The sequence below is a fragment of the Musca domestica genome, unplaced genomic scaffold, assembly GCF_030504385.1.
Source record: "Musca domestica strain aabys unplaced genomic scaffold, Musca_domestica.polishedcontigs.V.1.1 72, whole genome shotgun sequence".
Taxonomy (NCBI): Eukaryota; Metazoa; Arthropoda; class Insecta; order Diptera; family Muscidae; genus Musca; species Musca domestica.
In genome coordinates, this window is record NW_026712388.1 from 1005103 (window position 1) to 1028022 (window position 22920).

The window sequence follows — 22920 nt, forward strand, 5'->3', positions numbered from 1 at the left end:
CTAATGGTCTCGGAAAACATTTCTTTAAAAAATCCACGCTTATGGCTCCAATAGTCCTTGAAAAAAAATCTTTAAAAAATCCACGTCTATGGCTCTAATAGTTCTAGAAAGAAAATTTTTAAAAAATCCACGCTTGTGGCTCTAATAGTCCTGGAAACAAAATCTTTAAAAAATCCACGCTTATGGCTCTAATAGTTCTTGAAAGAAAATCTTTAAAAGATCCACGCTTATGGCTCTAATAGTCCTAGAAAAAAATCTTTAAAAATCCACGCTTATGGCTCTAATAGTCCTAGAAAAAAATCTTTAAAAAATCCACGCTTATGGCTCTTATAGTTCTAGAAAGAAAATTTTTAAAAAATCCACGCTTGTGGCTCTAATAGTCCTGGAAACAAAATCTTTAAAAAATCCACGCTAATGGTTCTAACAGTTCTAGAAAAAAATCTTTAAAAAATCCACTCTTATGGCTCTAATAATTCTAGAAAAAAATCTTTTAAAAATTCTTTAAAAATCCACGCTTATGGCTCTAATAGTCCTAGAAAAAATTCTTAAAAAATCCAATGCTTTAAATTATTTTTAAAAATTACCTTTAAAGGTCAGATCTCTGATCACAAGTCTCTCTAGAAGTAGGGGCTTCATGCCAAGCGTTTTGGCTTTTTTCCCTCCCGTTTTGAGTTGTTTGAGGGTTAAGCTTCTATGTAATTTACATTTCCTTTTTGTTAGAAATTTCTATTTGTTGGCTGTTGGTTTTAACTCTTCAGTGAACACCCTTTACCTTTATTTCCCAAAGTAATTTGAAATTGTAATAGTTTTACTTTTTCCATAGCTGCAGATATTGTAATCATGCCAATTTTGGGATATGGCTTACCGCCCAAATTCTGCACTTAATTGCAAAGAAGGGAAATTATAAACCAAATTATTTTTAAATTTCTCACACATACATATAAAAATGTGTATGTATGTACATAGTATAGCCGTCGCCGATTTTCGCTTATCATTAAGGCCCAAAGATATTTGTCATGTTTTTGAGTTGTTGCAAAAAAATGTACTGTCAAAGAGTCATAACAATATCCCGCATATGATTGACGATAATTATTTCGATACAAAACATGCCCCGGGCATTGTCATGGAGAAAACAATAAATTTTAATTGAACAGGTTGCCGCTGCGGGTGGAGGAATTCAATGAAAGCTCCATGAGAAAATATGCCATGTGCCGCGACAATGATTTAAAATTATAATGCAAATAATCGATTTACGTAAAAATGTCTTTAATTACCCAACGGATGGCGGAGATTGCATAATACCATAGGGTAAGGGTTTACAGATTTTACACCAAGCGTAGGGAATACTATTTTCTGAGACCGACTTAGGTTTGGATTTTTTAAAATTTTTTTTCCAAAACCATCGAAGACATAGGCGTGGATTTTTTAAAGAATTTTTTCTAAGGCCATTATAGCCATAGGCGTGGATTTTTTAAAGATTTTTTTCCAAGACCATTAGAGCCATAAACGTGGATTTTTGAAAGATTTTTTTCCAAGACCATTAGAGCCATAGGCGTGGATTTTTTAAAGAATTTTTTTTCCAAGACCATTAGAGCCATAGCCGTGGATTTTTAAAAGATTCTTTTTCCAAGACCATTAGAGCTATAAGCGTGGATTTTTCAAAGAATTTTTTTCCACGACCAGTAGAGCCATAGGCGTGGATTTTTTAAAGATTTTTTTTTCCAAGACCATTAGAGCCATAGGCGTGGATTTTTTAAAGAATTTTTCAACTAGACAATTAGAGCCATAGGCGTGAATTTTTTAAATAATTTTTTCCAAGACCATTAGAGACATATGCGTGGATTTTTTAAAGATTTTTTTCCAAGACCGTTAGAGCCATAGGCCTGGATTTTTTAAAGATTTTTTTTTCCAAGACCATTAGAGACATATGCGTGGATTTTTTAAAGATTTTTTTTCCAAGACCATTAGAGCCATAGGCCTGGATTTTTTAAAGATTTTTTTTCCAAGACCATTAGAGCCATAGGCGTGGATTTATTAAAGATTTTTTTTCCAAGCCAATTAGACAATTATTTTGCTAAATTAATTATTTTTTTGTTTGCAGATTTTGGACAATGCCTTTTTATTGTGGGTGAGTATTGTAAAATTTTATAGCAGATTTTTTTTAGAGTAATTACTACATTAATCAGAATTTTTATATTTTTTTAACAAGCTTTAAAAAATTAGAAAACTGGTTTTCAATCATTTCACCATTTTTATTTGATGCTATACGATTTGTTTGACACCTCCATGCAAACATCTATGGTATTGCCATTTTGGCAATAAAAATAATTACATTGTTGACGAGTCGTTTTATTGTCGACTTGGTGTCGAATAATCAATTTAGTTGAAAGTCATTAAAAAGTATTTAGAGGTGTTTATGATGTGACACCTCTCTGTTTATAGACTTTACTATTTTTTCTGGAACATGAAAAGTAAAGATCGAAATAACATAGTTTTTATTTTACATTTTTTGAACTCAAAATGACAAAAAAAAAAAAAACTCGCCAGAAGACGTCTCATATCTATGCAGAAATTCCACCGGTTTTATATCTACAGGAGGCTTATTGGTAATCTTCGGGCTATATGTATTTATCTATCTTCAGCAAATCTTTATGATGCCCTATCATAGTAAAATACTTTTCGAGGTCTACCTTCTATAACTTTATTGTTTTCTGCTTACTATTTCAGATCTCTTATCGGTATTATATCTGATAAAGATCAAAACTATTTCAAACTCCATATGTAAGCCCTAGAATCCAACAGTGACCTCAGTATCAAATTTCAGAATTTCAGCTCTATCGCTTTACCCATTTGAAATTGGGCAAAGCGAGTTAGTAACATTTATTACGAATATTTAAAACAATCTACATATCTTCATCCTAAACACCAAGAGTAAACCTTAATTAGTACCATTTTGTACTTTCGTACAATTAGAGTACGCAGTTAAAAAACCATCCCCAGATACCAACAGAGACCTCAATATCAAATTTTGGGATCCAAGCTATTTTTTTTTTTTTCACCCAATATCCAATTAAGTATCAATTAGTACGTTTTCAACAGTTATGGTACACATTTCCAAAACCGCATACATATCTTAACCATAGACACCTACAGTGACTTCTGCATCAATTTCAGAATTTCAGTTCTGTTCCTTCACCCATGTCTCGTGAGCTGCACATATCGCAAATTCGGCATTGAAAAACGAGCTCCGGGTAAAGCCATTGAAATTCCAAAAAGTGCCAGAACTTACACCGCAACAGAAGGAAAATAGACTCAAAAGAGCTAAAGAGTTGCTTCGTTTTGCCAAAAGTGGTGAAATGCCGAATTTGGTTTTCTCCGATGAGAAAACATTCGTTGACCAGCAGTTTATAAACAAACAAAATTATCGTGTTTACATGCCAAAGAGGTCAGCTGAAAATGTGAACCTTCGGTTGACCACCAAAACTCAAGCACCGGCCATGGTGATGGTGTTGGCCGCCATAACAGCCAATGGTCGCTCTCACCTCGTATTAATGGACCGTGGCATCAGAATAAATGCCGAATATTATCGGGAAAATATACTGGAAGGTGTATTAAAGCCTTTGGCACGCAAACATTTTAGCCACAGACCTTGGACATTCCAACAGGACTATATCTACTTTCCACACTATCGCAATCACCACGCGCCACCCAAGAATGGTTACAAAATGAGGTTCCTCGCTTAATTTCTATGCATAATGGTCACCAAAATCTCCGGATACCAATCCGTTGGACTATTGTGTCTGGAGTATTTTGGAAAGCAAGGTTGGCACTAAAAAATACCAAAGTGTCAATCACCTCAAGCAAGCGCTTCGCCGGGAAAGGGTTAAAATACCGCAGAGCAACATACGGAGCGTGTGACGATTTCATTGGCCATTTGAAGGCCATAATTCGTGACAAATGTGACCAATTCTAGAAATAAGTTTATTCTAAACTTTTGGGCTATTTCCCATAATTTTTGTTTTCATTCAATAGCCCTATCCCTTCACACAATACCAAAGTTAGTACCATTTTCTATCTTTCGTACAAATATACGAGATATTTCCAAACCACAGTCATATCTCAAATCTCAGAAACCAAAAGAGACCTCAACACTAAATATCGGAATTGAAGCTTAAAACCTTCACCCAATACTAAGTTTTGTACCACTTAGTACGTTTCGAACAAATATAGTACACATTTTCAAAAACACAGTCATATCTCAATTCCAGATATCTCAATATCAAATTTCACGGTTTCAGCTCAATTACTTCACCTGATACCAAATATAGTACCGTTCAATACTTTTCTTACAATTATAGTACTACTTAGTACTTTTCGTGCTCTTTTACTACACATTTCCCAAACAACCTCTTTATCACAAACCTGCGACTAACACGGACCTCAATACAAAATTTCAAAATTTCTGCTTCATCCGTTCACCCTAAACCAAACTGTTTCAAATATGGTACCATTTAGTACCACTCGCACCCTCAGTAAACATATCCCAAATCACCTTTATGTGTCAAACTTACTTCCCCGCCTTGATTCTCATACCAAATTTCAACTTTTTAGCTATATCCGTTCACTCAATACTAAGGTTTAGTACCATTTTAGAATTTTTCGTAACCTTAAAGTTCGAATTTCCAAAAACTCTTTGGTACATCTATCCTGCACTCCATTAGTGACTGTCATTCCAAACTTCAGACTTCTAGCTCAATCCCTTTGTCCAATACAAAATATTCAATATTTAGTACATTTTAGTACGAGTTTCCATATTCACAGCCTAATCACAAAATTTCGCATCAAAACTGACCCTTGTGAAAAAAAATTGAAATTGATTCTCGACATTCAGTCAGTTATTTCACTACTCTAAAAAGACCTCTAAAAATTTTTCACCCGTAGAAGACTGGAAAAAATATTATTATGTCCTCCGAAACCTATTTATGTCTTTCTATCTGTTATATTCTACCTATAGAAGGCCTCTGAGAGGTATTGTATCTATAGACGACCTCCAAAATATATTCTGTATAACAGAGAACATCCCTCTTAGAGAAGTTTTTCTAATATAGAAGACCTCAGAAAAGGCATTTTTTCTATATGAGACCTCTCCAGGTGACATTGGAGTCTAATTTCCATAGAATACCTTTTGCGGGACTTACTTATATAATACATAAATATTTTCCCAATTTTTTTCAGCAGTATTCAATTCCAGTCAACTCAGTACATTTGCCATTCCGTGAAATGTGCAATCCAATTGAAAGTGAAAAAAATCTATCGCAACAAAAAATCTCGCAAACCGCACTAGACACAACCAACAACTGTGACTGGATATCAATGACACCTCATAGTAGGTAGTTTGCATTTAGTGGTCTATACATGGCTGCCAAATGCCGCACTAAACTTCTTAATTTTGCAGTAACTCTCTCTCTCTCTCTCTCTCTCTGCCCCTTCTCTGTGTCTACTCCACCTATTGCAAATTCTATCAATTAAATTAAAAACCCAAATAAATAATGTGTGTCTGTTTGTGTCTATTTTTTTTTTTTGTCTGATGTTGCACATAGCTCCAGATGTGTGACCGTGTGGGCTCGAACAAATTATGCACAAACATGTTCATTTGGGGCATACTTTTTAAAGTGCGGCTTTTCGTTGCATACTTGACAACATTAATAGATTGTTTTTTAGTTTCAATTTTCGTTGGTAATAGTTGTGAAAAAGTCTACAATTTTTTCATTCTGCTGTGAAAGAGATTGGTTTATTAATTGAGGGCATTCACTATGACGACACATTTGTATACATATACATAGGTATATGAAATATAAAACAGTTATTGTGGGCTACATGATTGAAAATATGTTTGAAAAATTAGGTCGACTACAAATCGTGGAATTGCTGCTGGTCAAGCCGAGGAAGCTTTTTCTATGTTGTGTTCCATTACACTGTGCGACAGCAAAAATACACACTTGCTCTAATATTCCAATTCTGGTTTATGGGTGCCCACAGATGACGGATATGCTTTAGGTTTTTCATGTTAAATTGTAATCGCTCTACAGGTCACAACTATGGCCCGATCCGCACGAAATTTAACATAAAGGTGGGGCTAGGGCCAGAATAGATGCCTATTGTTTTTAGAAATGATCGCAAAATATTTATGGGTTGAAATTGACCAAAACAGAAAATCCCTGATTTTTCAGTTGTTATGTAGGTCGCAAATATAGATAGGGTTAGACTTTAGGGCTGCTCAGAAGCCTGACATTCTGTTTGATCATCGGAAAATATTTAACGGGTAAAATAGACGATAATTTTTATGTAAAAAATACAAAAAATTTCGACTAAAACGCGAATATTTTTAATCCTGGCGAAATCACAAATGCACGAAAATCTTACTTCTGACCATTACATCGATGTCCATATCCACATTTTGCCCGCAGACCTTGGACAGGTCAGCACCATCGCACCCAGCACGCGCCACCCAAGAATGGTTACAAAATGAGGTTCCTCCACTTCCTTCATTTCCAGCGCACAATTGCCACCAACATCTCCGGATACCAATCCGTTGGACTATTGTGTCTGGAGGATTTTGTAAAACAAGGTTGGCACTAAAAAATACCAAAGTGTCGATCACCTCAAGCAAACGCTTCGCCGGGAATGGACCAAAATACCGCAGTGCAACATTCAGACAGCGTGTGATGGTTTCATTGGCGGTTTGAAGGCCATAATTCGTGCCAAAGGTGACCAATTCGAACAAACCTAAACATATCCTAACATTTGAAGCTATTTCCGACACTTGGGTTGAAAGTCCTTGAAAATATATTCTTGAAAAAATACAGGTTTGTTGTGCTGTACGTCCTTAAAAATACTCCCTAAAAAATCCACACTTATTTGACTGTGGGCCCTTGAAATAATATTTTTTTAAAAAAAGTCTTTGAGAAATATTCTTTAAAAATTTCTCATTTGTTGTGCTGAAGGTCTTTGAAAAATATTCTTAAAAAAATCCAAGTTTATTGTCCCGTTAGTCCTTAAAATATATTCTTCAAAAAATACCAGGTTTATTGGTCCAATAAAAATCCACGTTTGCTGTGTTGAAAGTCATTGAAAATGTTTTCTTTAAATTCTGCACGCTTGTTGGTCTGGGGAGCCTTGAAAAAATATTCTTTAAAACCCACGTTTGCTTGGTTGAAGGGCCTTCAAAAATATACTTTAAAAACTACACGTTTGCTAGATTGAAGGTCCTCGAAAAAACTATTCTTTAAAAACTACACGTTTTTTGGTCTGAAGGTCTTTCAAAAAATATTCTTTAAAATATGCACGTTTAATGGACTGAAGGTCCTTAAAAACATTTTTTAAAAAATCATATTTGTTGGGCTGAAGGTCCTTAAGAATATTCTTTAAAAAATCCACGTTTGCTGGGCTAAAGGTTCTTTGAAAAATATTATTTAAAACAGACACGTTTATTGGGATAGATTTCCTTGACCAAATATCCTTAAAAAAAACAGGTTTGTTGGCCTGCAAGTCCCTTACAAATCCACGTTTGTTGGGTTGAAGATCCTTTAAAAAAAAATATTCTTTAAAAAATCCTGCAAGTCCTTTAAAAAAATATTTATAAAGTCCTGGTTTGTTTGTATGTAAGTCCTTTAAAAAAATCCACGTTTGTTAGAAAATATATTTTTTTAAAAAATCCAAGTTTGTTGGCCTGCAAGTCCTTTAAAACATACGAGTTCTGTGTGTTGAAGTTCTTTTAAAAAAATTCCTTAAAAAGTCCACGTTTGTTGGATTGAAGGTTTTTAAAAATATTTAAAAAACCCATGTTTATTGGGCTGAAGGGCCTTACAAAAAATTCTTTGAGTAATCCATATTTGTTGTGCTGCAGGTCCTTGAAAAAATATTCTTTAAAAATCCACGAGTGCTGTCCTGAAGGTCATTGAACAAATTTTCCATGTTTATTGGTCTAAAGGTCCTTGAAAAGATATTTTTTGAAAACTAAACATTTGTTGGGCTGAAGGTTCTTATTTTTTTTTTAAACTCCACGTTTGTTCGTCTTAAAGTCTTTGAAAAATAATTTAAAAAACTCACGTTTGTTGTGCTAAAGTTCTTCAAAAAATCCACGTTTATTGGTCTCAAGGTCCACGAAAAAAAATCTTCAAAAAATCCACGTTTATTGGTCTGAAGGTCCATGAAAAAAAAATTCTCAAAAAAACCACGTTTATTGGTCTCAAGTTCCATGAAAAAAAATTCTTTAAAAAATCCACGTTTATTGGTCTGAAGGTCCATGAAAAAAAATCTTTAAAAAATCCACGTTTATTGGTCTGAAGGTCCATGAAAAAAATTCTTTAAAAAATCCACGTTTATTGGCCTTAATGTCCATGCAAAAATATTCTTCAAAAAATCCACGTTTATTGGTCTGAAGGTCCATGAAAAAAATTCTTTAAAAAATCCACGTTTATTGGCCTTAATGTCCATGCAAAAATATTCTTCAAAAAATCCACGTTTATTGGTCTGAAGGTCCATGAAAAAAATTCTTTAAAAAATCCACGTTTATTGGCCTTAATGTCCATGCAAAAATATTCTTCAAAAAATCCACGTTTATTGGCCTTAATGTCCATGTCTTTAAAAAATCGACGTTTATTGGTCTTTTGGTTCTTGGAAAAAATATTCTTTAAAAAATCCACGTTTATTGGCCTTTTGGTCCTTGAAAAAATATTCTTTAAGAATCCGCGTTTATTGGCCTTTTGGTCCTTGAAAAAATATTTTGTAAAAAAAACACGTTTATTGGGCTTTTGGTCCTTGAAAAAATATTCTTTAAAAATTCCCGTTTATTGGTCTTTTTGTGCTTGAAAAAATATTCTTTAAAAAATCAACTTTTATTGTTGAAAAGGTCTTTGAAAAACATATTCTATAAAAAATCAACTTTTATTGTTGAGATGGTCCTTGAAGAAATATTCTTTAAAAAATCCACGTTTATTGTTGAGATGGTCCTTGAAGAAATATTCTTTAAAAAATCCACGTTTATTGTTGAGATGGTCCTTGAAGAAATATTCTTTAAAAAATCCACGTTTATTGTTGAGATGGTCCTTGAAAAAATATTCTTTAAAAAATCCACGTTTATTGTTGGTCCTTGAAAAAATATTCTTTAAAAAATCCACGTTTATTGTTGGTCCTTGAAAAAATATTCTTTAAAAAATCCACGTTTATTGTTGGTCCTTGAAAAAATATTCTTTAAAAAATCCACGTTTATTGTTGAGATGGTCCTTGAAAAAATATTCTTTAAAAAATCCACGTTTATTGTTGGTCCTTGAAAAAATATTCTTTAAAAAATCCACGTTTATTGTTGGTCCTTGAAAAAATATTCTTTAAAAAATCCACGTTTATTGTTGAGATGGTCCTTGAAAAAATATTCTTTAAAAAATCCACGTTAATTGTTGAGATGGTCCTTGAAAAAATATTCTTTAAAAAATCCACGTTTATTGTTGAGATGGTCCTTGAAAAAATATTCTTTAAAAATCCCCGATTATTGGTCTTTTGGTCCTGGAAAAAATATTCTTTAAAAAATCCACGTTTATTGGTCTTTTGGTCCTTGAAAAAATATTCTTTAAAAAATCCACGTTTATTGGTCTTTTGGTCCTTGAAAAAATATTCTTTAAAAAATCCACGTTTATTGGTCTTTTGGTCCTTGAAAAAAAAAAATTCTTTAGAAAATCCACGTTTATTGGTCTTTTGGTCCTTGAAAAAATATTCTTTAAAAAATCCACGTTTATTGGTCTTTTGGTCCTTGAAAAAAATATTCTTTAGAAAATCCACGTTTATTGGTCTTTTGGTCCTTGAAAAAATATTCTTTAAAAAATCCACGTTTATCGGTCTTTTGGTCCTTGAAAAAAAATATTCTTTAGAAAATCCAAGTTTATTGGTCTTTTGGTCCTTAAAAAAATATTCTTTAAAAAATCCACGTTTATTGGTCTTTTGGTCCTTAAAAAAATATTCTTTAAAAAATCCACGTTTATTGGTCTTTTGGTCCTTGAAAAAATATTCTTTAAAAATCCACGTTTATTGGTCTTTTGTTCCTTGAAAAAATATTCTTTAAATATATTCTAAAAAAAATAAAAAAAAATATTCTTTAAAAATCCACGTTTATTTGTCTAAAGGTCCTTAAAAAATATTCTTTAAAAATCCACGTTTATTGGTCTTTTGTTCCTTGAAAAAATATTCTTTAAATATATTCTAAAAAAATAAAAAAAAATATTCTTTAAAAATCCACGTTTATTTGTCTAAAGGTCCTTAAAAAATATTCTTTAAAAATCCACGTTTATTGGTCTAAAGGTCCTTAAAAAATATTCTTTAAAAATCCACGTTTATTGGTCTAAAGGTCCTTGAAAAAATATTCTTTAAAAAAATCCACGTTTATTGGTTTTTGGTCCTTGAAAAAATATTCTTTAAAAAAATCCACGTTTATTGGTCTAAAGGTCCTTGAAAAAATATTCTTTAAAAACATTCTAAAAAAATAAAATAAAAATATTCTTTAAAAATCCACGTTTATTGGTCTAAAGGTCCTTGAAAAAATATTCTTTAAAAAAATCCACGTTTATTGGTCTAAAGGTCCTTGAAAAAATATTCTTTAAAAACATTCTAAAAAAATAAAATAAAAATATTCTTTAAAAATCCACGTTTATTGGTCTAAAGGTCCTTGAAAAAATATTCTTTAAAAAAATCCACGTTTATTGGTCTAAAGGTCCTTGAAAAAATATTCTTTAAAAAAATCCACGTTTATTGGTCTAAAGGTCCTTGAAAAAATATTCTTTAAAAATCCACGTTTATTGGTCTAAAGGTCCTTGAAAAAATATTCTTTAAAAAAATCCACGTTTATTGGTCTAAAGGTCCTTGAAAAAATATTCTTTAAAAAAATCCACGTTTATTGGTCTAAAGGTCCTTGAAAAAATATTCTTTAAAAAAATCCACGTTTATTGGTTTTTGGTCCTTGAAAAAATATTCTTTAAAAAAATCCACGTTTATTGGTTTTTGGTCCTTGAAAAAATATTCTTTAAAAAAATCCACGTTTATTGGTTTTTGGTCCTTGAAAAAATATTCTTTAAAAAAATCCACGTTTATTGGTCTAAAGGTCCTTGAAAAAATATTCTTTAAAAAAATCCACGTTTATTGGTCTAAAGGTCCTTGAAAAAATATTCTTTAAAAAAATCCACGTTTATTGGTTTTTGGTCCTTGAAAAAAAATTCTTTAAAAAAATCCACGTTTATTGGTCTAAAGGTCCTTGAAAAAATATTCTTTAAAAAATCCACGTTTATTGGTCTAAAGGTCCTTGAAAAAATATTCTTTAAAAAATCCACGTTTATTGGTTTTTGGTCCTTGAAAAAATGTTCCTTAAAAATCTACGTTTTTTGGTTTTTGGTTCTTGAAAAAATATTCTTTAAAAAATCCACGTTTATTGGCCGGATGGTCCATGAAAAATATTATTTAAAAAATCCTCGTTTATTGGTCTTTTTGTCCTTGAAAAAATATTCTTTAATAAATCCAAGTTTGTTGGGCTACAGGTCCTTGAAAAGGGCTAAAGGTCCTTTGAAAAATTATCTTTAAAAAATCCAAGTTTGCTGGGCTAAAGATCCTTTGAAAAATATTCTTTAAAAAATCTATGTTTGCTGGGCTTAAGGTCCTTTGAAAGATATTCTTGAAAAATTCCACGTTTGCTGGGCTAAAGGTCCTTTGAAAAATATTCTTTAAAAAATCCAAGTTTGCTGGGCTAAAGATCCTTTGAAAAATATTCTTTAAAAATCCACGTTTGCTGGGATAAAGGTCCTTTGAAAAATATTCTTTAAAAAATCTATGTTTGCTGGGCTTAAGGTCCTTTGAAAGATATTCTTGAAAAATTCCACGTTTGCTGGGCTAAAGGTCCTTTGAAAAATATTCTTTAAAAAATCCAAGTTTGTTGGTCTTTTGGTCCTTGAAAAAATATTCTTTAAAAAATCCACGTTTGTTGGTCTTTTGGTCCTTGAAAAAATATTCTTTAAAAGTTTTATTGGTTTATTGGTCCTTGAAAAAATATTCTTTAATAAATCCACGTTTATTGGTCTAAAGGTCCTTGAAAAAATATTCTTTAATAAATCCAAATTTGTTGGGAATATTCTTGAAAAATCCCCGTTTTTTGGTCTGACATTCATTGAGAAAATATTTTCCACGACTTACTGCACCACCCCTCGTTTCAAGAATGCAAAAAAAACAAACACTCCAAAGCAGCAAAAAATTTTGCACATTCATTCTGAAATGCCACCACCATCATCACTGCAGACAGACTGACAGACTAACATACAAATAACTTTAATTGTTATTTTTGTTGTTTTTACAATGGTGCCGCCACACATAGTTTTTCTTCTATTTTTTTGTGTTTTTTGTTGTTGCAAAATACTATTGTTGCGGCGGATATAGACACTGACATTGCCACCATTCCAGTGCCGACCAACTGCCGGTTACCGGCTGTCGACCACAACTATTGGTGGTTGACTGCTGGCTGGTCGGTCGGTCGGCCGACTGCTTGCCTTGTGTTTGTTGCCATTATCGAGTCTATTAAAAAAAAAAAAACAAAAAAACAATAATAGACAAAGTAGGAAAACCACAATATGGCAACACACAGAAATATTATGGATTAAAACATATTTTCCGATAACCTTGACAACGAAACAAAAACGTTTGGAACATTGCTGCTGCCGAATGTGAAAAACTTTGATCGAACACACAGCAAAGCGAAAAAAACGACGACTTACTACCGCATAAAACATTATTAAATTGGCGCCAATAGCTAAGAGTTTGCTTTGCTGATTTTTTTTTTGTGTTTTCTTGGTCATCGTTTAGTCATTTTCATAGTTTTTTTTGTTTTTTCTTCTTCTATTGACTAACGATTGGTTGTTTGAGGTTTGAGGCCTGCCTTGGCTGTTAAATAAGGAAGTTACCGACTTTAATGCATCAGTTGTGGGCTGGTTTTGTGGCATAAAGGTTTATTACTTCTTGTAATTGTAGTATCAGTTTTTTTTCACGGTGGAGTTTCCTCTTCGATAAATTTAACTGGGGAAGTAGTTGCCGATAAGCATAGGAAGTAAGAGGAGATAATTGGGTTGGTCTTTTGTTTTGTTTTAAAGCGGTCTATTGACTTATATTTTTATTAAAGTATGCACATAAATAATATTAATATGCAAATATAAACAAATAAATAATTTGGAACCCAAACCTTTCAAGTTGCCATATTTGTAGGATTCTTTAAGAAAAACTTACAGAACTTCATTAAAAATTACTATTTTCATAAATAATCAAACAACTACTCCGAAAGAAAAAGAAGGCTCCTTTCAAAAACGTTTTTAAGAGGGTTACGATGAAGCGGGAAAGGTAGTTATTGATGCAATTATTAATATTTTTCAATAAAAAAGCATTAAAGAAACTCTTAAAGTCGGGCGGGGCCGACTTTATGATACCCTACACCACTTTACTAATTTAGTAGAGCTCCACAAAACAATTAAAAGTTTTTATGAGAGAATTCAATCATACAAGCTATGATTATAATTATAATTTAAAGTTCAAAGGACTAAATATGCCGAAGCATTTGTATCTTTTAAATTCGGACTTGTATTGCCCATTTTTTACACAATTAATTTGAAAACGGATAAAGATATATATGGGAACTGCATCCAAATCTGAATCGATCTCAATAAAATTATTTGTGCTGTATTTGATATATTTCCCTGAAGAACGTTGTTAAGGAGTGCATATTATGGCTGTGGGTAACAAATATAACAAATCGGATGAACAATATATATGGGAGCTATAGCTATATCTGAACCGACCTTCGCCAAATTCGTTCATAAGTGCCAAATTCCATCCTATTTGGACAAATATTAGACGTTTGGTGAATAATAAAAGGTAAATCGGACGAAGTTATATATTGAGAGCTATATCCAAATCTGAACCAATCTCGATAAAATTTAGCAAAGGTATTCTAAGCTGTATTTGATATATTTCCCCAAATATTGTTGTTACAGAGTGCATATTACGCCTGCGGAGGACAAAAGTAACAAATCGGATGAACAATATATATGGGAGCTATAGCTATATCTAAACCGATTTCGATCAAGTTTGACATACTTATTTGCAGGCCTAATTTGGTTGTATGTGCAAAATTCCATACTATTCGGGCTGATATTACACGTTTGATGCACAATAAAAGGCAAATCGGACGACGATATATATGGGAGCTATATCTAAATTTTGACCGATTATCTCCAATTTAATAGGGTTTGTCCTTGGGCCAAACAAATGATTTGTGCAAAATTTCATCTGGATAGGGCAATAAATGCGAACTGTACATTGTTTACAAAAATACATGGACAAACGGACGGACAGACAGACAGACGGACGGACATGCATAAATCGACTCTGAATTTGATTCTATGCAGATCATCAAAAGGAACTATGGGTCTATCCGTTTCCTTTTGTCTGTTACAAAAAAATGCACAAAGTCATAATACCCTGACCAAATCCGTTAAAAATTTTTGTTAAAATTTTAAAAATATAGCCGTATATTAGGGTCTATACGAGGAGGTGGACCTACCTGGGCAACTTTTGTCATAAGCTATTACAATGACACATGAAAAAAATTCTGTTTATAACGTAGCTGAAATCATCAAAATACCGAACATAGAGAGGTTTCATGGGAGTTATAAAACGCGGACCTGCACATACAATTTTCTGTCATAGGCTGTAGTATCCATTACGAACTGCAAATACCAAATTTGAAACAATTCCGGTAAATAATGTCGCTAAAATCATAAAAATACCAAATATCGGGAGGTACCGTTATATGGGGGCTATACGAAGACGTGGACTTGCACAGACAATTTTCTGTCATAGGATGTAGTATCCATTACGAACTTCAAATACCATAATTTGAAACAACTCCGTTAAATAATGTCGCTAAAATCATAAAAATACCGAATATCTGGAGGTTCCGTTATATGGGAGCTATACGAAGACGTGAATTGACAAAATTTGTTAAAATCTGTCCAGCCATTATTGAGGTATAAGAATTCTAACTAGCATCCCCTTCCTTTGTATATAGACATTGTATATGATTTCGCTATATATATCCGATATATTTACTATCGGCATCTACGTAACGGTCAGAATTGACCTTTTCGTCTATTTGTGATTTCGCTGGGATTAAAAATATTGGCGATTTAATTTAAAATTTGATTTTTATTTAACTCAAATGTTATGGTATATTTCACCCACTAAATATTATCCGATGACCAGCCAAATTGGAAGGCTTCTGCCCAACCCTAAGCTCTAGTCCCATGCTAACTTTCGCGTCGATTGGTCTATAATTACGACATGCAGAGCAACTGCAAAATCAACAAATTTTTCAGTTTTTGGTCCATTTCAGACACTTAATATTATGGGATGATATCCATATTGCGAACTTACGCGTCGATTTGTATATAATTGCGACCTATAAATAAACTGCAAATTCAGAAAATTTTTCAGTTTTTGGTCCATAGCAATAGGGTTCTATTCTGGCTCTAGTCCCACCTCCATTATAAATTTCGTGAAGATCGGGCCATAATTGCGACCTGTAGAGTGATCACAAATTAACATGGACAGACAGACGGACATACATAGTTAGATCGACTCAGCTCGGCTCAGGCCAGATAGGAAGTTCCATATATACTTTCCTATGTGGGAAACCAATATTTCGAGATGGTACATACTTTTTGGCCCAATCAAACTTATGATGCTCCCAACACATAGTGTTGTAGGGTATAAAAACAAATTGAATTTGGTTTTCGTCCTCGACACTGGAGTCAAAATCGTTCTAAAAACATGACTCCGGATTATCATGGCATCCGAATATAATTTAAGCCTTATGCTGCTTGTTATGACTATAACAGATCCCATTAAAACAAAACAGATTTAAATAATCCCAACGGAAGACTTATCCAGCCATTACTCCATCAATTTTATATTCAATTTCTAAAATTTGCTCAATTTCAACACCTTGTTGTTATTAACCATTGCAGGTTTACCAGATAACTATTATTTAAACACCTTATTAAGAAACACCGCGCACATTGTCTTTAGGCTTACTCTCGTAACTAAAACTCTTTGCACTTTTCTAGAAAACTTTTTAGCGTTGCACAAACTTGCCACAGCAGCAGCTCCAGCGTTATTTTCTTGCAACATGGCAGCAAATATTGCAAGACAGTACGTGAGTTTTTCATTCAACAAAGACCACAACCTAAAAAATATCCATGCAAGCATGCTCATGCAATATGTTTACTTTTTCCAGAAGATTCAAAGCGTTTACTTAAGTCAATCGGCGTAGAAAATAAACGCAAAAATTATGTTTAGATTTTATCTTTGTCTTTGTCTTGACACGGTTTCTTGTTATTTTAGCGATGTATTAACGATTTTTTTCTCTCTTTGTTTAATTTTGACATCATTCACTCAGCGGTCCAAGTGCCGAATCGTATTTTCAAATTTTTCGAAAACTTAAATTTTCCATGGTTTTATGAAGATATTTTGTTCCGAATGACCATCAGCATGCTTCATTCATTTCATTGAGTCTAATACATTATTTATCACTGCAATACCCATTTTTGTTGTAACTGTTGTTGTTGTTTGGTTTTACAACAATGTAAGCATATGATTCCGAAACAAAAACCAATGACCAACTGCTGCTGCTGTTCGGCCAAGATTATTGGTGATGTGTATGTGTTCTGCAGTGGATGCACAAGTAATCTCCCCAAATAAACTTGACCACAATGTTTATATTGCAATTTTACAATTATTCGTATTTTCCAACACCAACAACATATTGTCCGCCCTGCTGATGTTGCAGTTGTTTTGGGTAATTACGGTCTTTGTTGGTGTGGTTGTTGTTAGTATTATTATTAATGCGAATGTTGTGTTACTGCCGCTTTGCCGCGGCTGTTGTTGGTATTATTGTTAGTTGCGGTTTCATGGTTTTGTGGTGGAAATATTTTTCATAACTTTACCCTTTATGTTGCCGTATATGTGTGTGTCTGTCTGTCATTCTATATATTTTTGAATATTATTTTTGAAGGCATTATAGTAATAATTTTTTTATTATTTTTTTTTTAATACAATTCTCCGTTAATTTGAAACTCAGAGAATACAGAATAAAATGCGGTAAAGCGTAGCAATAAGAGGTGGTATGTTTTAATAACTTTTTTTAAAGGTATTTTTTTTAGTAATTTACCGCAAAACTGTTTGATTTGAAATCTCAAAAAAATCTCTTAATCAAATAAAGATATTTTAAATTAAATTATGGCCCCAGTAGATACTTACAAAACAGCATTCTAACCGCTTATTTTAATACGAACATGTCATAGAGAGTAAGCACTTGTAAAAGTGCTACCAAGAGAAACAAGTTAAAAAGCAGTAAGTTCGGCCGGGCCGAACTTTGAATACCCTTCACCATTTGGAACGAATTTGGAAATAAAATCCTGAAAAAACTTTGGTAACATTTTAAAAATACCGAATATTGCCGTTATATTTTGGTGCCTTTACGACGTGGACCCACTCAGGCATTATTTGCCATAAGTCATTACCAAATTCAAATTCAGAACTTGAAATAAACGGTGAATAATGTAGCTAAAATCATCAAAATATAAAATATAGGGAGGTACCGTTCTATCGGAGTTGTGCGAAGACCTGAACCTGCGTAGACAATTTTTTTCATATTCTGTAGCTACCATTAGGAACTTCAAATATGACATTTCAAAGAATTTCGGTGAATATTGTACCTAAACTCGTCAAAATACCGAATATAGGAAGGTACCGTTATATGGGGGTTATACGAAGACGTGGACCTGCACAGACAATTTTCTATCACAGACTGGAGTTTCCATTACGAACTCTAAATGCGTAATTTGAAAAAAATTTCGGTTAATAAAGACGCTAAAGTCATCGAAATACCGAATATCGGGAGGTACCGTTATATGGGGGCTATACGAAGACGTGGACCTGCACAGACAATTTTCTGTCTTAGGCTGTAGTATCCATTGCGAACTTCAAATACCAAATTTTGAACAATTCTGATTATTAATGTCGCTAAAATGATCAAAATACCGAATATACGGAGGTACCGTTATATGGGGGCTATACGAAGACGTGGACCTGCACAGATAATTTTCTGTCTTAGGCTGTAGTATCCATTACGAATCTCAAATATCAAATTTGAACCAATGCCGGTGAATAATGTCGCTAAAATCATCAAAATTCCGAATATCGGGAGGTACCGTTATATGGGGGCTATACGAAGACGTGAACCTGCACAGACAATTTTTTGTCATAGGCTACATGGTTACAAAGTGAGGTTCCTGGCTTCATTTGCAGCACACAATGACCACCAAGATTTCCGGATACAACGGATTGGTATCCGGAAATCTTGGTGGTCATTGTGTCTGGAGTATTTTGGAAAGCAAGGTTGGCACAAAAAAATACCAAAGTGTCGATCACCTCAAGCAAGCGCTTCGCCGGGAATGGACCATACCGCAGAGCAATGTTCGGGCAGCGTGTGGCGGTTTCATTTGCTGTATGAAGGCCATAATTCATGCCAAAGGTGACGAATTCGAACAAATCTAAACTTATTTAAAAATTCGATGCTATTTCCGACATATTTTGCTTTCATTTAATAAAATTAAAAAAAAAATAAAAATTATGGCGTTTGACTTTGTGGATTTTATTATCTACAAGACAAAAACAAAGATCTTCTGTAAAGATGGGATATATTGGTCCATTTCCTCTGGTACCTCCCTAACAAAGGGTCAAAATTTTGAATATTCTTGAAGCTCATAAAAAGCGGAATTAACATCAGATAGACTTGGTACATCCTAATATTTGCATCAACACAAAATCTATCATAAAGATGGTTAAGATCGGATCATTTCTTCTGGTACCTCCCTCACAAAGGGTTAAATTATAACAACCCGATTATAAAATTCGAAATAAGCATCCGGTTCCGTTAATATTTCACACAACCCATTATATCCACTAACACAAGATCTACTGTGAAGATCGGATATATCGGTCAAGTCCTACTGGCTCGAAAGCTCGAAATAAGCATCTGATTATCTTCAAATTTCAACAATTTGAATATTCTTGAAGCTCATAAAAAGCGGAATTAACATCCGATTCCATTCAGACTTGGTACATTTCAATATTTCAATCAAAACAAGATCTGTTATAAAAATGGTTAAGATAGGCTCATTTCTCCGACCTGGTACTTCCGCCACATAAGGTTCAAGATTTTGAAAAAAAAAACGCTCAAACAAATCGAAGTAAGCATCCAACTCTCTTCAAATTTCATACATCCCAATAATTTTGCTAGCATAAGATCTGTTGTGAAGATAATTTACATATCTGCCAACCACTTTTGGTACCTCACCCGCAAAGGGTCACAATTTCCAATACTCATATCTGTCATAATTTCGAACCAATTATATTTGCACGAACACATTTTTCAAAAATTTCCACATACCTCATAAAATGTATGCTAAGTAGACGATAAAGTCCCAATATAGCATTTTGTAATATTTATATCAGACTTAGGTCAGAAACGAATTGGACAATAATGGCCAACAGCTTCGGAACCTCCCCCATAAAGGGTCAACAGTTAGAATAGTCATAACTCAAGGCTGGGGGTATACATCTGTCGGCCAAACCGACTGATACTATTTACCTTGTTTTATCTGTATTCGATGAAGCATGAAAATGGAATGCTTCGGTCGAATATAGCTGGTACCTCACATTTTGATATTTTCTACAAATTATCACATATTTCATATAAAGTGAGGGAAGTAACCAATGTAATCCAGTCCTGGCTGGCACTTCGCTACATTTATTTTAATTAATTTATCTCCGATATGAAATGGACAAAATTGGTCCATTCCTTCGGAACCTACTCCATAGAGGGTCAACAATTTGAATTATCATAACAGAAGTCAAAATATATTTAAATAATCGAACACTGGCTAAGAGTTTACATCTGTTGGTAAACCCGACTGCTACTCTTGTATTTGTTTCTTTTTTCAAAATCTGCAAAATCGTATTCAAAAAATTAAGTCGAGGACAAGTCAGCATTATGAGCCCTTCCATTGTCAAGCACCCTGCAGTCGAAGAAATCGCTATTTTGTTGATTTATATGCCTAACCTTCAGCCTCTTAATTTACATGACAAGTTCCGAAATAATAATTTAAATTAGCAAAACATCAAAAAATTATTTTAACTATTAAATCAACACAAGAGGTCTGTTATACGACCCGCTATATTGATGTTAGAAAATTTGCATGAAAATCGCAGACTGTTTGGCATTAATTGGCTATATTGCCTGAGGTCATGATGCATGGTTTTGATATGATGAGGTGATTTAATTTATCTTCATTGTAACGAAACATGTCTTCATTTTATTTCCAAAAAAACTTGGCCAATCCATCACCCTTAGGGATAACAAGGTCATTGTCATTTTTTTTTTCAACGGCTTTGTGGTATTAACTTCAAGCAGCTGATTAATGTGACATTTGTGATAAGAGTAAAGTTTGTTTTCTGCAGAATAACTGCACATTTATGTATCTCTTCATTGGTGGCATTTTCGTTGTATGTGCGACAGAAAAACAATAAAAATAAATTTTCGTCCAAAACGACAAACAGAAAAAGATGAAAAATTACTTCAAAAGTATCATTGCCACTTTTTTCTCCGAGTCTTGTGATTTACACCCAAAACAAAGTAGGTCAAGAGTAAATGAAGATATGGTAAAGAGGAAAAAATCACTTAAAGTTAATGATAATCATCGGGTCTTATCGTCGAACACTTTAGCAATAATGGTGGGGAATAAATGTGTCACCTTTAGTTAATGAAGTTATCTGCAAGAAATGTAAATACGAGGGGGTTTTCAACGAGGCAATGTAAATGACCTGAATCATGAGCTAAAGATATATTGCGAGGTATGGGAGTATTTTGGTGTCTTATAATTGAGGTCACGGATATAAGAGTTGGTCTTAGTTTTGTAAATTTTGAATTATGAGATGGAAGAATTTTAAAGAAATTCTTAAAATAACGACTTTATGTTTCCAGGTGGTTAGGTAAGCTAAAATAGATCTACCTACTAAAAAATACAGTTCAGTTTTTTACTTTCCTAAAAATGATTAGAAAAAAGTATAAATTCACTGAAAACTAACAAATTTGTTTTAATAGTCATGCCTTGCGAAGACAAACTAACAAAGTTAAAGTGAAAAGATACAACATTAAAACTGTTGAGGTAGGTCATGGAATCTGATCATCATTATTTTCGCCCGAATGACTGACTGGCTAAGTAACTCGCTTACCACATTAAACGGGCGAGTACGTGCATGACCGATTTAATGTTTTTTTTTTTTGTTTTATTTTTCTTCGCTAGGTTTTGAATTTGATTTTTTAATAAAAGATTTTCTTAGGGTTTTGTTTGAAAGTAAATTTGGTTTATAAAGATAGTTTTGGAAACGTGTACTAAGTGTACGAACTGTACTAAATGGTACTGAATTTGGAAAAGTTTAGCTTAGGGTGAGCCCCTGTTGGTTGGTTTGTGATAAATAGGTGGTTTTGGAAATGCATACTACAAGTGTACGAAAAGTACTAAATAGTACTATATTTGGTATAATCTGGTATTAGGTGAACAGATAATGCTTGAAATCTTATATTTGGTATTATGGTCGTTGTTTATGTGTAGCCTAGACATATGGAGGTGGCTTCGGAAATATGTACCGTAGTGTAAAGTGGTACCAAATTTGGTATTGTGTGAGGGGATAAAGATACAATTCTGAAATTTTATATTTACATAACTGATGATATCTGTATTTTTAGACCCTCTACCATACATAGTATGGAGGGTATATTAAGTTCGTCATTCCGTCTGTAACTCATCGAAATAATAATTTTATACCCAACAAGGTATATATATTCTTGATCAGCGGAAAATTCTAGGACGATTCAGCCCTGTCCGTCCGTCCATCTGTTGTAATCACGCTACAGTCAAAACGAATTAAAATAGGAAGTTACAATTTTGCACAGAACTGTCTTTTGTCTGCAGGCAGGTTCCGATATTCGATATTTTAACGATTTTAGCCACATTTTTCAATGAATTTGCCTGAAATTCTACACAAGGAGTTCGTTGTGAGTACTTTACCCCTGAAAGAAAATTGTCTATATAGGTCCACGATATCGTATATCTCCCATATAACGGCATCTCCCGATATTCGGTGTTTTCATGATTTTAGCCACATTTTTCAATGGAATTGTCTGAAATTCTACACCAGGAGTTCGTTGTGAGTATTTTACCTCCTGGAAGAGAATTGTATATATAGGTCCACGATATCGTATATCTCCCATATTACGGCACTCTCCGATATTCGGTATTTTGATGATTTTAGCCACATTTTTCAATGAAATTGTCTGAAATTCTGCAGGCGGTTCCTTGTGAGTACTTTACCCCCGGAAAGAGAATTGTCTATATAGGTCCACGATTCGTAAACATTCTATTTAGCGGTATTTTGATGATTTCAGTCAGATTTTTTAATGAAATTGTCTTAAAATCCACACAAGGGGTTTCATTTGAGTAGTTTACCCCCTAGAAGAGAATTATCTAAATAGTTCCCCAGATATTAGGTGATTTTTGCTACATTGTTCACCGGAATTGTTTCAAATATCGTATATAAAGTTCGGAACCGTTACGACAGCCTATGACACAGATTATTTATGCAGGACCACGTCTTCGTATAGCCCCATTTCCGACGAATTTTTTGAAATTTCTCTAGTTTCTTCCAAATAGTGGAGGGTATAAA

The 22920-nt window shown here is 33.3% G+C and overlaps 1 protein-coding gene across 1 annotated transcript in view; it reads right to left on the reverse strand.

Moving 5' to 3' along the window:
• Positions 1-22920, reverse strand: part of LOC131806332 (lipase 3-like) — a 90554-nt gene that overhangs the window by 16127 nt on the left and 51507 nt on the right. The window lies entirely within an intron of this gene.